Below are 17,367 nucleotides of genomic sequence, written 5' to 3' on the forward strand. Positions count from 1 at the left end.
TGTGTTACAATTTTCAATTAATTTTTGAGAACATACACAAATTTTTCTTCATAACCATTACTGTTTATAGCTCATTTGTGACTATCTGTAAAATCCACTGAGGATTGATTATTTAATATACTTGAATTTCTCTTTTTAAACAATTATAAATAATTTATGTAGGTTTTATATATATTTTATGAAGCCCAAGCTTAGATTATAAGCTTGCTCTGGAAACTAGTTTGAGTGATGAGAAAAGCTGTTAATTAAAAACATCACCAAGTAGAGAGAATATCTGTTACAAAGAGATTTTTCAAATTGCCGGACACCAATATCCCTTCTTTCAAGAACCCCAGGAATGTCTCTACCAGACAAATCTTCTTGGATGTGACATTGGCATTTTGATGAAATGTGTCTGAAGCAGAACTCATCATGTTCTTTTCTCAAACCCCCTTCCTTTCAGGCCTGTGAGTTCCATTTGTTCACCAAGCACTGCAGCTAAAAACCAAGAATCATCATTGATTTATATTTGGTACCTGTTGACTTTGTTGCAATAAATTCCTACAAGTGAAATTGCTGAGTTTTTTTTTTTTTTTTTACTTTTTATTTTGAAATAAGTTCAGCTTACTGAAAAGCTGCAAAAAAGAACAAAAATTTTCTGTGTGCCCTTCATCCAAATTGGTTGCCAATTTCTAACATTTCTCATATTCACTTTATTATTTTTTCTCTCTCTCTAATGCTTGAACCACTCCTCCAGCCCTCTCTCTTTCTGTCTCTCTTTCTCTCTCTATATATATGCATATATATGTATGCATATGATATACATAATCTTAATGGATCATAAAAATACATGTTATATGCTTATACATTTGTAATTTTTTCCATTTATTTGAGAGGATGTTATAGACCTCATATTCCTTTTCTCTTAAATATTTTGGTGCTACTTTCTAAGAATAAGAATATTCTCTTGCATAATTACAGTAAAATTCTCACAGTCTTTTTTTGTGTTTCATCTTTTTATTTTTTATCATTTTCACATTTACTCACATATGTACACATTGATTGGGTCACCTCCACCCACCACCCTGCCAGCCCCCCAACACATCGCTTCCAGGCAGAACCTGTTCTGCCCTCTTCTTCCCTGTTTTGTTGAAGAGAAAACATAAGAGATAATAAGAAAGGCAGTGTTTTTGTTAGTTTGAGATAAAGATAGCTACACAGAGAGATTTCTAGTGTTGCTTCCATGAACATGTGTATTGCAACCCACATTGATTCATCTCTATCAGACCTCTTTGCTACTTCCTGGTCTTCTTTCCATAGAGGCATCAGCCAATTTAAGATTACTATATTCACTCCTCTACATTGAGCACATCAACCACATTCAAGTTTTAGGTTTCCTTCCCTTTCCCTATTCCTCCCGTGCACATTCTCCCTTTAGTGTTTAAGCATGTTCAATAATATTACTGCATTTGTTTTAGGTCTGTAATCTGCATATGAGGGAGAACATGCAGTTTTTGGCCTTCTGAGCCTGGCTAACTTTGCCTAAGAGGATGTTCTCCAGTTCCATTGATTTACTTGCGAATGACAAAATTTCATTCTTCCTGGTGGCTGAATGAAATGCCATTGTGTATAAATTTCTTAATTCATTCATCAGTAGTGGGACATCAAGGCTGTTTCCATAGCTTGGCTTTAGTGAATAGTGCTGCAATAAACATGGGTGTGAGGTGTTTTTGTAATAACCTCAGTTGCATTCCTTTGGGTACATCCCTAGGAGTGGTATTGCTGGATTATATGGCAGATCTATGTTTAGTTTTTTTTTTTATTTTGTTATTTATTGTTGAAATTCAGGTTTAAAACTAAGATTTCCAAAATCTCATACAGAAATTCTAAAGCTGCCTGAGAGTAGAAATATAGGAAGACTTCCATTTTCTTCATAGTACTTGAAATTTTATGATTCTCATCTGGGAGATAAGGTAAAGAAATTAACTATTTTGGAAAGATCTGTAGCTTTGTAAAATGAAGGCATTACCAGATTTTTCTTGAAATTATTGGTATATTAAGAACTAAGACATCCTGTGTTTCTTTATATACTACATTTCATCAAATCTAACATGTTATAGATTATAAGATGAAATTATCTTTCATATTAATAAAAAAGAAACATGCCTAAGATAACATGAAGCTGGGATATCAAAGGATTTGCTCCTAAATACAAGATTTACTGAGAAACAACCTACCACACAGAGATGGCAAAGTGGCTGGATGTAGTGGCTCACATCTGTGGTCCTAGCTAGTTGGAGGTGGAGGCTGGAAAGAATCACAGTTCGAGGCTAGCCCAGACAAAAAGTTAGCAAGACCCCATCTTAACCAGTAAAAGCTAGGTGTGGTGGTGTGTGCCTGTTTTCCTAGCTACAGGCTTAGCATGAATAGAAGGATTGTAGTCCAGGCCAGCCTGGGCATAAATGCACAACCTTAATCAGAAAATTAACCTAAAGCAAATAGGACTGGAGGAAAGGCTTAAGTGGTAAAGCATCTGCCTAGTAAGCAGGAGGTCCTGAGTTCAAACTTAAGTACTGCCAAAAAAAGAGAGAGAGACCAAGAAAGATTGCTTCATTTCGGCACTGAGTAGGATATTAGAAGAAAAAATTTCCCCTGAGAATATAAAGTCCACAATGGTTTTCCAGTAGGTTTACAGTCTGAATTATCAGTATGGTCCTCAGAAGCATCAAACAGAAATTTCTTTTTTTTTTCTCTTTGACATTACTGGGGTTTGAACTCAGGGATTTGTACTTGCTAGGCAGAAGCTGTACTCCTTGAGCCATGCCCCCAGCCCTTTTTGCTTTAGTTTTTTTTTTTTTATTATTATTTTATTATTCATATGTGCATACAAGGCTTGGGTCATTTCTCCCCCTTGCCCCCACCCCCTCCCTTACCACCCACTCTGCCCCCTCCCTCTATCCCCCACCCCCTCAATACCCAGCAGAAACTATTTTGCCCTTATTTCTAATTTTGTTGTAGAGAGAGTATAAGTAATAATAGGAAGGAACAAGGGTTTTTGCTGGTTGAGATAAGGATAGCTATATAGGGCGTTGACTCACATTAATTTCCTGTGCGTGTGTGTTACCTTCTAGGTTAATTCTTTTTGATCTAACCTTTTATCTAGTTCCTGGTCCCCTTTTCCTATTGGCCTCAGTTGCTTTTAAGCTATCTGCTTTATTTTCTCTGCATTAAGGGCAACAAATGCTAGCTAATTTTTTAGGTGTCTTACCTATCCTCACCCCTCCCTTGTGTGCTCTCGCTTTTATCGTGCTCAAAGTCCAATCCCATTGTTGTATTTGCCCTTGATCTAATGTCCACATATGAGGGAGAACATACGATTTTTGTTCTTTTGGGCCAGGCTAACCTCACTCAGAATGATGTTCTCCAATTCCATCCATTTACCAGCGAATGATAACATTTCGTTCTTCTTCATGGCTGCATAAAATTCCATTGTGGATAGATACCACATTTTCTTAATCCATTCGTCAGTGGTGGGGCATCTTGGCTGTTTCCATAACTTGGCTATTGTGAATAGTGCCACAATAAACATGGGTGTGCAGGTGCCTCTGGAGTAACCTGTGTCACAGTCTTTTGGGTATATCCCCAAGAGTGGTATTGCTGGATCAAATGGTAGATCAATGTTTAGCTTTTTAAGTAGCGTCCAAATTTTTTTCCAGAGTGGTTGTACTAGTTTACATTCCCACCAACAGTGTAAGAGGGTTCCTTTTTCCCCGCATCCTCGCCAACACCTGTTGTTGGTGGTGTTGCTAATGATGACTGTTCTAACAGGGGTGAGGTGGAATCTTAGTGTGGTTTTAATTTGCATTTCCTTTATTGCTAGAGATGGTGAGCATTTTTTCGTGTGTTTTTTGGCCATTTGAATTTCTTCTTTTGAGAAAGTTCTGTTTAGTTCACTTGACCATTTCTTTATTGGTTCATTAGTAGTTTTGGGAGAATTTAGTTTTTTTGAGCTTCCTGTATATTCTGGTTATCAGTCCTTTGTCTGATGTATAGCTAGCAAAGATTTTCTCGCACTCTGTGGGTTGTCTCTTCAATTTAGAAATCATTACTTTTGTTGTGCAGAAGCTTTTTAAATTTCATGTAGTCCCATTTGTCCATCTTTTGTCTTAGTTGCTGGACTACTTGAGTTCTATTGAGGAAGTCTTTGCCTACACCTATTGCTTCTAGAGTATTCCCTGCTCTTTCCTGTATTAACTGCAGTGTTTTGGGTCTGATAGTAAAGTCCTTAATCCACTTTTTGTGTTGATACTAGTATAGGGTGATAGACATTGATCTAGTTCCAGTTTTCTGCAGCAGATAACCACTTTTCCCAGCAACATTTGTTGAAGAGGTTGTCTTTTTTCCATCATGTGTTTTTGGTGACTTTGTCAAAAATAAGGTGGGCATAGGTGTGTGGATTCATATTTGGGTCCTCTATTCCATTACACTGGTCTTCATATCTGTTTATGTGTCAGTACCATGCTGTTTTTATTGCTATGGCTATGTAGTATAGTTTGAAGTTGGGTATTGTGATACCTCTAGGATTGCCCTTTTTGCTGAGTATTGCCTTGGTTGTTTGCAGTCTTTTGTGTTTCCAAAGGAACTTTAGAGTAGATTTTTCAATCTCTGTGATGAATGTCATTGGGATTTTGATGAGAATTGCATTAAATGTGTAGATTGCTTTTGGGCGTATAGACATTTTTTCAATGTTGATTCTGCCAATCCATGAGTATGGGCCATCTCTCCATCTTCTGTAGTCTTCTTTGATCTCTTTCTTCAGTGGTTTGTAGTTCTCCTTGTAGAGGTCATTTACATCCTGTGTTAAGTTTATTCCTAGGTATTTGATTTTTTTGAGGCCATTGTAAATGGAATTGTTTTCCTATATTCTTTCTCAATTTGTTCATTATTGGTGTATAGAAAGCCAACTGATTTTTGTAAGTTGATTTTGTATTCTACTACATTGCTGAAGGTGTTTATGGTATCTAAGAGTTTTTGGGTAGACTTTTTTGGGTCTTTGAGGCACAGGATCATGTCATCTGTAAACAGGGATACTTTGACTATTTCTTTATCTATTTGTATTCCTTTTATTTCTTCTTCTTTGTCTATTGCTCTGGCTAGGAATTCCAGTACTATGTTGAATAGGAGTGGGGAGAGTGGGCATCCTTGTCTCATTCCTGACATTAGGGGGAAATGGTTTCAGTTTTTCCCTATTAAGTATGATGTTGGCTTTAGGTTTGTCATATATAGACTTTATAATGTTGAGGTACAGTCCTTTTATTTCTAGTTTTCTTAGAGCTTTTATCATGAAGTGGTGTTGAATCTTATCAAAGGCTTTTTCTGCATCTATTGAGATGATCAAGTAGTTTTTGTCTTTGCTTCTATTAATGTGCTATATTACATTTATTGATTTGCATATGTTTAACCATCTCTGTATCCCTGGGATGAAGCTGACTTGGTCATGGTGAATGATCTTTCTGATATGTTGTTGGATTTGGTTTCCCATTATTTTATTGAGGATTTTGGGAGATTGGCCCATAGTTCTCCTTTTTGGATGTGTCCTTGTCCGGTTTGGGGACAAGTGTAATATTGGCTTCATAGAGTAAGTTAGGCAGTGTTCCTTCCCTTTCTATTTCATGGAAAAGTTTAAGGAGTTTGGTATTAGCTCTTGTTTAAAGGTCTGGTAGAATTCAGCAGAGAATCTGTCAGGTCCTGAACTTTTTTTTTGGGGAGACTCTATTGCTGCTTCAATTTCATTATGTGTTATAGATCTGTTTAGGTGATTAATATTCTTTTGGTTCAGTTTTGGATGGTCTTAAGTATCTAGAAATTTGTCCATTTCTTCAAGATTTTCCAGTTTTTTGGAATATGGGTTCTTAAAGTAGTCTCCTATGATTACTTGGATTTCTTTGGTGTTTGTTATCTCCCCTTTTTCATTTCTGATTTTACTAATTTGGGTCTTTTCCCTCCTCATTTTAGTCAGATTTACCAGGGGCTTGACAATCTGTTTATTTTTTCAATTAACCAGCTTTTTGCTTCATTGATTCTTTGTATTGTTTTTTTGGTCTGTATTTTGTTAATTTCCACCATTACTTTTATTATTTCTCTCCTGCTTGTTTTAGGTTTGCTTGTTCTTATTTTTCTAGGAGTTTGTGATGTAGCATTGGGTCATTTATTTGCGATCTTACTATCCTTTTAATATGTGCACTCCTGGTTGTAAACTTTCCTCTTAGGACTGCCTTTGCTGTGTCCCATATGTTCTGGTAGGTGATGTTTTCATTTTCATTAACTTCCAGAAACCTTTTGATTTCCTCTCTTATTTTTTCTATGACCCACTGATGGTTGAACAATGTGTTATTCAGCCTCCAATTATTTGTGAATTTTCTGCTGTTGTTTTTGTTGTTGAATTCTAGTTTTAATGCACTGTGATCAGATAGAATGCAGGGGTTATTTCTATTTTCTTATTTTTGCTGAGGCTTGCTTTATGCCCTAAGATATGATTTATTTTGGAGAAAGTTTCATGGACTACTGAGAAGAATGTATGTTGTGCTCTTGTTGGATGAAATATTCTGTAGACATCAGTTAGGTCCATTTGATCTATGCTGTCATTTAGTTATAGGATTTTTTGTTTGGATGACCTATCTCTTGGTGATAGAGGGGTATTAAAGTGTGTCCCACTACCACTGTGCTGGAGTCTATATGTACTTTTAAGTCCTTTAGTGTATGTTTGAGGAAATTGGGTGCACTGACATTGGGCACATATAGATTGGTAATTGTTATTTCCTTTTGATGTATTACCCCTTTTATTAGTATATAGTGTCCTTCTTTGTCTCGTTTGACCAATATGAGTTTGACATCTACTTTGTCTGATATAAGTATTGCTACACTTGCCTGTTTTGGGGGGCCATTGGCTTGGTAGATCCTCCAACCTTTCACCCTAAGCCAGTGTTTATTTTTGTCAAAAGATGGGTCTGTTGTAAACAACAGATTGTCAGATCTTCTTTTTTAACACAGCTCCCCACATAGTGTCTTTTGATGGGGGAGTTGAGTTCATTGACATTCAGTATTAATATTGATAGGTATGTGGTGATTCCTGCAATTTAGTTTAAGGATTTGATTGTATGTAGCCAAATCAACACTACTCTCTGATTCCTTGTCTTTTTTTCTCCTGAGGTTTGATACATTCCATCCTCTTGTGGTTTTGTTTGCTTTCAATTCTGTTGCAGAATTCCTTGTAGAATCTTCTGTAGTGGTGGCTTGGTGATCATATATTGTGTTAGTTTCAGTTTATCATGGAAGAATTTTATTGCTCCATCAATTTTGAATGATAGTTTTCCTGGGTAGAGTATCCTAGAGCTGAAATTATTTTCATTCAGCGCCTGAAATACAGCACACCATGCCCCTCTTGCTTTTAAGGTTTCCATTGAGAAATCTGTTATTTTGATGGGTTTACATTTATGTTATTTGTTTTTCCTCTCTTACAGCCTTCAATATTCTTGCTCTGTTTCTGTGCTTGTAGCTTTAATGATAATATGCCATGGGGATGTTCTATTTTGATCAAGTCTGTTTGGTGTTCTGGAGGCTTCCTGTATCTGAATGAGCAAAAGTTTCTCAAGATTTGTGAAATTTCTGTTATTATTTTATTGAACATATTATGTATACATTTGGCATGAACCTCTTCTCCTTCTCCAATGCCAATGATTCTCAGGTTTGGTCTTTTGATGGAGTCGCTGAATTCTTACATTTTCCTTTCACAGCTCTTGAGTTGTTTGACTAAGATCTCTTTTTTTTTTTTTGTCTTTAATTTATATCCTATCTTGAGCTCTGAGATTCTGTCTTACATTTGCTCTAGTCTGTTGGAGTGGCCTTCCATTGTGTTTTTTTGTTTGACTAAAGGGACTTTTTATTTCCAGGATTTCTGTTTTGACTCTTTTTTTCTGAGGTTTTCTATATCTTTGTTCAACTCCTCTTTTATATTTTGTGTTGTCATCTTTAATTAATATGTCTCTCTTTTAATAGTGTCCTTCATTTCACTTTGGTGTTTGTTGAAGTTCTCTCAGAGTTCATTTATTTGTTTTATATCTTTATTTTTGGTGTCTTGAAATTTCTTGAGTGCATCTGGTACATTCTGGTGAACCATGTCTAGTATTTCTCAGTGATTTTTTTCCAAGATTCCTTCTCTGAGGGTTTTTTTGTGGGCACCACTGGGCTCCTTAGTGACTTTTAACATTGTTTTGTTGAGGTCAGGAACTGGGTATCCATTTTCTTCATTTCCCTCTGAACCCTGTATTGAATTGTTTTTTTGAGGAGAGTGGTTTCCATCCCTTCTTCTTCTTCACATCACCCTACTTAATGCTGTGCAAGTATGTTCTTGATAGGCTAGTTGGTGGTTTTAATTACTTGTTTTCTTTACCTTGACTTGAATTTTGTGTGTGACTGACTTGGTTATTAGCTAGGTTGATGTTCTCTTTTGTCCTTGTCCTGGACAAGGACAAATTCATTAGCAGTAACAAATTCACAGGTTCAATGCAAGACCAGTTGTTTACATGTTATACAGAAAATCCCTTGGTGATAATATCTATAAACAGTGCGAGTTGGGAGGGGTAATGGTTATTAGGCTAGATATAGAAATTTGGGGAATTGGTAAATGTGGCACTAAAAGGGGGGGTGGGAAAAGTGACTGGTGGTGGGGGAAGAGTTATGGGGGCTGCTGAGTTTTGTGTGTGTTTGGGTGTATTTCTGTTGTTGTAGTGGAGGGTGCTCTGTCAGGGATTACAGGGGCTGGGTTGTGTACAGTTGGTACAGTAGGCTAGTCAGAGGGTGGTGAGTATTTAGCAGGAAGGGATAGTGTGGTGACAGGTTGGAGAAGGATAGGAGGGAGAGGTGAAGACAGGGAGAGAGTGGATGAGAGTGATGAGAAGGGGCAGAAAGAGTATTTGGGAGGGAGAACAATGGGTTGTAGCATAAGAAAAGGAGGGAAAGTGAAGGGGGTAAGAATAGGATTAAGAAAATAGTGATGATGAAGTTAATAATACAGAAAACACACACAAACACAACAAAAACACAAGGTACAGGAACAACAAAAAGTTCAGTCTTTGATAAAAGGTCTGGAGTTATTCCTTAGTCATCCAATCTTGGTATTGGTATACAAACAGGAGCTCTGGTGTGGTCTTACCAGGTGAGACTGGCTTGTGAGTAGTCTTTGGTTCCTGCAGTCAAAAGGGTTAGTTGCAATTGGGAGGTGAGGTTGTTCTGCCAGTTCATTCAGCGTGGTCTGAGCTGTTGTTCCTTTCACTGGGCAGCAGCTGAATTGCCCTTCAGTTGCAACTCTGTTTGGTCAGCTCCTTCCCCAGCAAGGTGGGGCAAGTCAGTTTTTAATACTGCCCTCTGTCCCATGAGATCAGCTCCAGGATCCACCTCCTGCCCTGCTTTGGAGGTTGCCTCCACTCTTAGTCTTATGCCTCTCCAGACCTCTGTGTGGTGTTAGTGGCTTGTCGCCCCACCCCCACTCTCAGCCTTTGTTGCTTTACCCTTTTCATTCACTGAGAGTTTGGTAATGAAAACATGGCTCCTTGCCCTACCCCCATTCTCTGGTACAGGTTCAGTGTTTTACCCCCACCTCTGCTGTAGGGGTTAGATTACAGTTTGCTGCTTAGGCTTTTCAGTTTTGCTGGGAGGGGGTTCCGTCTGCCCAAGAGCTGAACTGGATTATGTTCCCAAGGGGTGGGAAGGGGATTCATACGTGGTACATGATGCTCACCTGTTCATTCTGCAGATTCATGCAGCTTTGGAACTGGCTGGTGGGGAGAAATGGCACAGCATAGGGAGGCTTTCCATGGGTTAGGGGTCCAGGATGTTGCAGTGTTTGATTCTGATTGATGCTCTGTCTCCTGCTTGTTGGGAGGGGGAAAAAAATGACAAGGGGGCATTTTTTCCAGCACAGGACATGCCTTACTGGCTGTGTCATGCAGGACTTTCACAGCTGTTAGGTGCAATTACAGGCTAATTTAAGGGTCTTTCAATTTATGTGCACCTAATGTGATGGTGCACCAAGTGTAGCTCTGACATCTTATGGTGGTTCCTGGAGTCATGGAGCTTAGGATTTCTGCTTCCCTACCACCCACCATCTAGGATCCTCCTCTCACAGTCTAAAGAATTAACATTGATACAGTGCTATGTAATTCATAGTACCTATTCAAATTATTCCAATGGTCTCTTTTATGTCTTTTATAGCATATGTTTTGTTGACTCAAGATGTAATGAAGAATCACACTTGCATTTAGTGTTCCTATCTTTTTGGTCTGTCTTATTCTGAGATGGCTCTTTGACCTTTCTTGGCTTTTATGACATTGATTATTTTTGAGAATATATCCATTGATCTTTGAAGAACATTTTTCAGGTTAATTTCCATTTATTCTTTATAGGTCATGATGCATTAGTGGTGTCCTGTCTTTATTCATCACATAAGAAGTCCCTTGATGTTAATTTGTCTCATTTTTGATGTTGTTACCTTTGATCTCTTGGTTAATTCATCATTTACTTTTCTCGTCCTCATTCCCTTATTTCCTCTCCATGTCAAGTAGTCTCTTGGTGCTGTTAATTCTGAAAATCTACCTACTTCAGACTTCTCCATTCCCATGGACTTTGCTTAGATAATTGCTTCCCAACTTAGTCTCATTTACAATCCCACTTTCATGCAAATCTGGGTATGAATCTCACTGACTTCCAGTGATTAACACATTGAAGTAATTGCTTATAGTAATATTTCCAAATTACCTTGTGTGCAACACTAGCTCTTTAAAATAACCTGTGCAAAAAATTTCCTTTGTCAAATAAACATGATAAATTCTATCTTTACTACCATTCTTGTATAGTCATATATATTAACATATTGAAGACTTAGAAATTATGCATACAAAAAAATTCCACATTTTCAGGCATACTTGAACAAGAAACCTTTTGGTCTTCAGTTGACTATAAATAAGAAGATAAGTGGTCTATGGAGTCAGGGAAACATGGGAGAGTAGAAGATTTTACCATTTGATTTCATGAAGGAGAAGAGTTAGGAAAACAAAAGAGAGACTATATTCTGAAGGAAGAGAGGAAAGGCATCAGGAACCTTGAAGAAGGGACTTGATTGCTGAAAATCACAGAGAAAGAGAAGGGCAACAGAATAAAGTAGGAAATAGCCTTCATCCACAACTCCTTCTCCCTGGGGTAGGGGATGTCAAAGCTACCTAGGTGAGAGTGACAGACCTAACTGTGGGACAAGCCCACACCTCCCACAAACTTTAAACCCAGTGCAGGAATTTGATGCAACAGTGACTTCCCTTTCATGACAGGCTAGCATCAGAAAAGAAAAACATTTTTTTCACTTTCCATATTACAGAGAGATGCTTTTATTTTGGAGAGATGCCATTGTGAGAGAGGGCATACTGTTTAAGACTGAGATACTCTGAGTACTTGCAAACAAGGAAAAACTTACAGCTCAGTAGGCCTTGGGATACTCTGCCACAATATCTCAGTTGGAGAAAGCTACAAAAGGTGGTCAAAGAGAGGAAGAGGGTCTGACATAGACTGGTTAAGAGGTTTCAGCAGTGAGGAGTTTGGAGGTCAAGAGTGGTAGCTCTGCCCTTCCTGGCAAAATCAAGCTCCATTGACTGAGGATCAATGAAGAAACAGCACCAAGCATGTGGCTGCTGGAGAGCTTGGCTTCCAGGAGCTGCCTCTTGGTTGTGGCAGTTTGCAGCCAAGTGGGGCTGAGATCTTTGAGCTCATTATTTTGAGATCACATGATTTCTCCCATTCCTCTTCTGTCCACAGAGTGGGGAACTGTTGGGTGGGTTCAGAAAAAACTGAGACTGGCTTTAGGGAGCAGGTAGCTAGTTGTGTGTGTTTGCTGCCAGGGAATAGCAATTTTTCCCATCCTTGTCCCTCCTGTAGGGTGGTGAACTGCTGGGCAGTGTCTGAAAACCTTAGGAAAAGCACCAAAGTCCCTCAGTTCTGCACCACCAAAGAAGAATTCAGTGCTCTGTTTGCTCCCCCTGACTATCTGGTCATTCAGAGGACACCTCTAGGTTGGATGCTTGCTGCTCCTGGGGGCACAAACTGGGGTGGGGGACAGTCTATGCAGTAAGTGGGAACCTACTTGATCCATAAGCTACAAAGTTCCTTGTGAGCAGCATTGGTTCCCAGTACACAAAGAAGCAAAGCCTCTAAGGTAAAAGAAGCACAAAAGCAGACAATTGACCAGTCCTGCCTTTCAACTTACATGTAGCACCAACCCATACATTTGGAACTTCAAGAGATCCCACTTCCTTTTCCTCTGAGTGGCGGTGAGGATCAGTCCTGGTGCACTGAGTACATGGGTAAATGTTTGACTACTGAGCTACACTCCCAGTAATATGGTGAGAAACTATGCTTTAACCCTGCCACTAAACAGTCCTATTCAGACACTGAGAATACTTAAATTGAAAGACTACAGGTGATTAAAACTTCCAACCAATGACTAGGTCTCAGATTCACAAATCTTAATGTAGAAACACAAGTGATATGTAAAATTAAGGCAACATGAATTCTTGAAAAGTCAACTCTGCAGTAACAAACACTAGCAAAAATGTGGATGAAATCTCAAAGAATTTTTTTTTTAATGATCAAGCATCTCAGTCCAATACTGGGTAAAGAGGGACTATATGAGCTACAGTTGAAATTATTTAGCCCATGTATAGAGAGGATTATTTTGTGGGATGTTCAGCTAAATGGATGAATCAAGACTGATTTCTTTACACAAATCTATGAGCTTTCCACACTTTGGAGATGTACTATAAAACTTAGATGATAAAATATTTTCTGATGTCAATTAAATATCATTTCCAATCTATAAACATTCACTGCAGCTAGAGATAGTGAGTTCAGCTAAAGGATAACTTAGTTTAGCACTGTGAGAGGTGTGATGAATTTTGTATGAAAAGTATGAAACCTAGAAAAGTTATATCTGTAACTATCCCTAAACCTAAAATTGTATATAATTCTGGTACTGAGAGGAGAAAAAGCTTATTGTCAACAATTTGGAAAATAAAAACATATCTTCCAAAATGAAAATATATATATTTTTTGCTGCTTTCCATGCATCTTTGTACTTATTTTGAACAAAAACAATCATTGTTTTGTATCATATTTGCTTCACCTTAAAGCACTGTCATTAAATTTTTTCTGAAAATATGAATAAAAGAATGATGAATGAAATTAACAATGATGTGAATAAATACCTGAATGAATTCCAAGTAAACAAAAATAAAGAGCTGAATGAAATAAAGAAGACAGTGCAGAACATGAAAGAGTAATTCAATAAAGAAACAAAATCCTGCAACATTAAATTGGAATACTAGAAATGGAAAGCTCAATGAGACAAATTTAAAAAGTCAGTTAAAATCTCACTAGAAGGGTGGATTAAATTGAAGATGGAGAGTTTGAAGATAATATAGAGGAATCAAAACATTCAAACAAAGATAAAAGGGAAAAAAGTATTAGTGCAATATGCCAGACTTCTGGGACACCATTAGAAGACTAAACTTACAAATCATGCACATAGAAGGAGAACAGGTATAAGCTAAATGCATAGAAAACATATTCAATAAAATAACAGCAGAAAATTTCTCACTTCTTGAGAAAGAGATGGCCATCCAGGTGTAGGATGATTTTAGGACATGAAACAGACAAGACTAGAAAAGAATCTCTCTAAGGCATATTATAGTTAAAACACTAAGTATACAAAACAAGGAAAGAATATTGAAAACTACAAGAGAGAAACACCAAGTCACATATAAAGGCAAACCCATCAGAGTAATAGCAGATTCGTCAACAGGAACTTTTAAAAACAAGGAGGCCATAGAATAATGTATTTCAAAGCTAGAACAAAAACAATTGTCAACTTTGATTACTGTATCCAGTAAAGGTATCCTTTATAATTGAAGGAGAAATAAAAACCTTCTGTCATGAGCAAAAATTAAAGGAATTCATGACCACTAACCTAGCACTACAGAATCTTACCCACAGAAGAGGAAAATAAATGTAACCATGAAAATACAGGAAAGAATAAATCTTTTTAGGTAAGTAGATAAGCAAATGAAGATCAGGAAAGAATTAAACACTACAGAAACAACAAAATGACAGGAAAATATAAAACACCTAATGTTAATGGGCTCAATTCTCTAATCAAAAGACAGATTGGAGGACTGAATTTAAAAACAATAACCATTTGTTACCTAAATTAAACACACCCCCCCCTGGCAAAGACACAGGTTTAAAGTGAAAGAATGGAAAATGATACTCTAGGCAAATGGAGCACAAAAGCAAGCAGCAGTGGCTATTCTCACATCTGACAAAGAAGATTTCAAATAAAAACTAGTCAGAAGAGACAAAAACAGTCACAGTCACTTCATATTAATAAGGAGATCAATGTGACAGTTGTAAATACATCTGCACTGACCATCAGCACATCCAATTTACTAAAAAACTACTAGTGGACATAAAAACATAGACAGACCACAACACACAATAACACAACAATAATGGAAGATGTCAATAACCCACTCTCACAAAATGATAGGTCATCCAGACAAAAAAGTCAACAAAGAAATGTCAGAATTAAACAAACTACAGATCAAATGGCCATCACATACATCTACATTCCACCCAACAGCTGCAGAATATACATTTTCCTCAGCAGCCCATGGAACTTTATCAAAACAGATCATATTTTATGATATAAAGCAAGCCTTAACAAATACAAGAAAATTGAAATACCTTCCTGTATTTTACCTGGCCAAAATGGAATGAAACTAGAAATCAACAGCAAAAGAAACTATAGAAAATATTCAAACATACAGAGACTGAAAAAAAAATTTTTTTGAACAATCAATGGGTCGGTCATCAAAGAAAATAAGGTAGAAAATAAAAGTATTTAGTCAAGTCAAAATGAAAACACAAATTACTAGAACTTTTGGGAAACAGCAAAGAGTGCAGAAAGGATAGTTTACATTAAATACTCAGAGTGATCTCAAATGAATCACATTATAATGCAGCTCAAGCTCTTAGAAAAAAAAAAAAACAAGCCCAACCCCAAAGCAGTAGATGGAAAGAAGTAATAAAGATTAGGGCAGAAATAAATGAAAGAGATAATGTAAAAATACAAAAAAAATCAATAAAACAAAGAGTTGGTTCTTTGAAACATAAACAAGATTGACAAACCCTTGGCCAAACTCACCAAAAGAAAGAGAGAAGACACAAATTAATAAAATTAGAATAGAAAGGAGGATAACACAAAAAATGGCAACAAAATTCAGAGGATCATCAGGGAATACATTGAAAACATATCTTAATAAACTGGAAAATATAGAGAAATGGATGAATGTCTAGATACCTATGACCTACTGAAAATGAAGTAAGAAAATATAAACCACTTAACTAGACCTATAATGAACAATGACATTTAAGTAGTAGTAAAGAGTATTCCAACAAAGAAAAGCACAGGACCAGATGGTTTCACTGCTGAATTCTATCAGACTTTTAAGAAAGAACTAACATCAATGCTCTTCAAACTATTCCATAACACTGAAAGGGAAGTAATGTTACCAAATTCATTCTACAAAGCCCTGATACCAAAACCAGATAAAGACACACACAAAAAAGAAAATTATAGAAAAATTTCCTTGATGAATATAGATGCAAAAGTTCTCAATAAAATATATGCAAACTGAATTTACCAACACATTAATGATATACCATGATACAGTTAGTTTCATTAAAGAGATGCAAGGATGGCTCAATATATATAAATCAATAAATATAATACAGCATATAAGTAGAATAAAGGACAAAAATAATATGATTATCTCCATAGATACAGAAACAAACCTATGACAAAATTCAGCATCCCTTCATGATAAAAATCTCTGAAGAAAGTTGGAATAGAAGGAATGTACACTAAATGGGGAAAATATCCTCTAAAATCAGAACGAGACAAGAGTGTATACTCTTTCCACTCTTATTCAAGTACAGTGCTTGAATTCCTCTCAGGAAAATAAGGCAAGAAAAATAATTAAGTTATCCTTATGGTCCTATATTTAAAACACCACCAAAACACTTAGCTCTGATAAACACTTTTGGAAAAATATCAGGATACAAATTTAACATGTACAAATCTGTACCTTTTCTATATGTCAACAATGAACAGGCTGAGAAAGAAATCAGGAAAACAATGCCATTCACAATAGCCTTAAAAAGTACCTAGACATAACCAAAACTTTTTAAGACCTCTATTGTGAAAATTATAAAACACTGAATAAGAAATTGGAGAAGACGTCAAAAGATAGACCTATGTTCAATGGACTGGCAGAATTAGTATTGTGAAAATAGCTATACTACTGAAAGCAAACTAGATCCAACGCAATTTCCATCAAACTTCCAATGTCTTTCTTCACAGAAACAGACAAATCAATCTTAAAATTCATGTGAGAGCATAAAAGACCCTGAATAGCCAAAGCAATTACAACAAAAAAAGCAATGCCGGAGGTATCATGATACCTACTTTCAAATTATACTAGAGCCACAGTAAAGAGAAAGAAACAAACAAAACCCCACTAGCACAAAAACAGCCATGTAGACAAATGGAATAGAAAGAACGGGAAATAAATCCACACAACTACAGCAATCTGAATTTTAACAAAGTTGCCAAAAACACATTGGAGAAAAGAGAGAAAACAGTGCGGAGAAAGCTGCATGTATGGAAGTAAGATAATAAACCTCTTCTTCATAGACAGCCATCTTTTCACTCAATGTCATATGGTAGAGTGATGAAAAGTCTCTCTTGGGCCTCCTTTACAAGAGCACTAATGCTCTTTCTGAGGGTCCCACCTCTATAACCTACTCACTTCCTGAAGGCCTCACCTGTTCATACCATTACCTTGGGGGTGAGGATTTTAACATAAGAATTTGGGGAGGATATAAACATTCAGACCACATCCATGATAATGACTTATTTGCATGTCTGCCTCTTCCCCCACATGCTAAACATCTTAAATTCTTGAGCTTCTTACATACCTTGTAAATATCACTGCATTTGATAAGCTATGAGTGTTGACTGGTGAAAAAATGAATAAGCACAGACATCAGGTACTCTGAGACTACTGAGACTGTTAACTGATGAATTTATTGATACCAGTTATACCTGGTGTGACTATATCAGATTATTGATACTAGAGGGATTTTTGTATCACGCCAAACTTATAAATATATAAAAATAGGTTATTTTCATGTCCTTTTTCTAATACCACTCACCCATGCTTAAGAATA

Source organism: Castor canadensis, chromosome 2 (assembly GCF_047511655.1).
Source record: "Castor canadensis chromosome 2, mCasCan1.hap1v2, whole genome shotgun sequence".
Classification (NCBI taxonomy): Eukaryota; Metazoa; Chordata; class Mammalia; order Rodentia; family Castoridae; genus Castor; species Castor canadensis.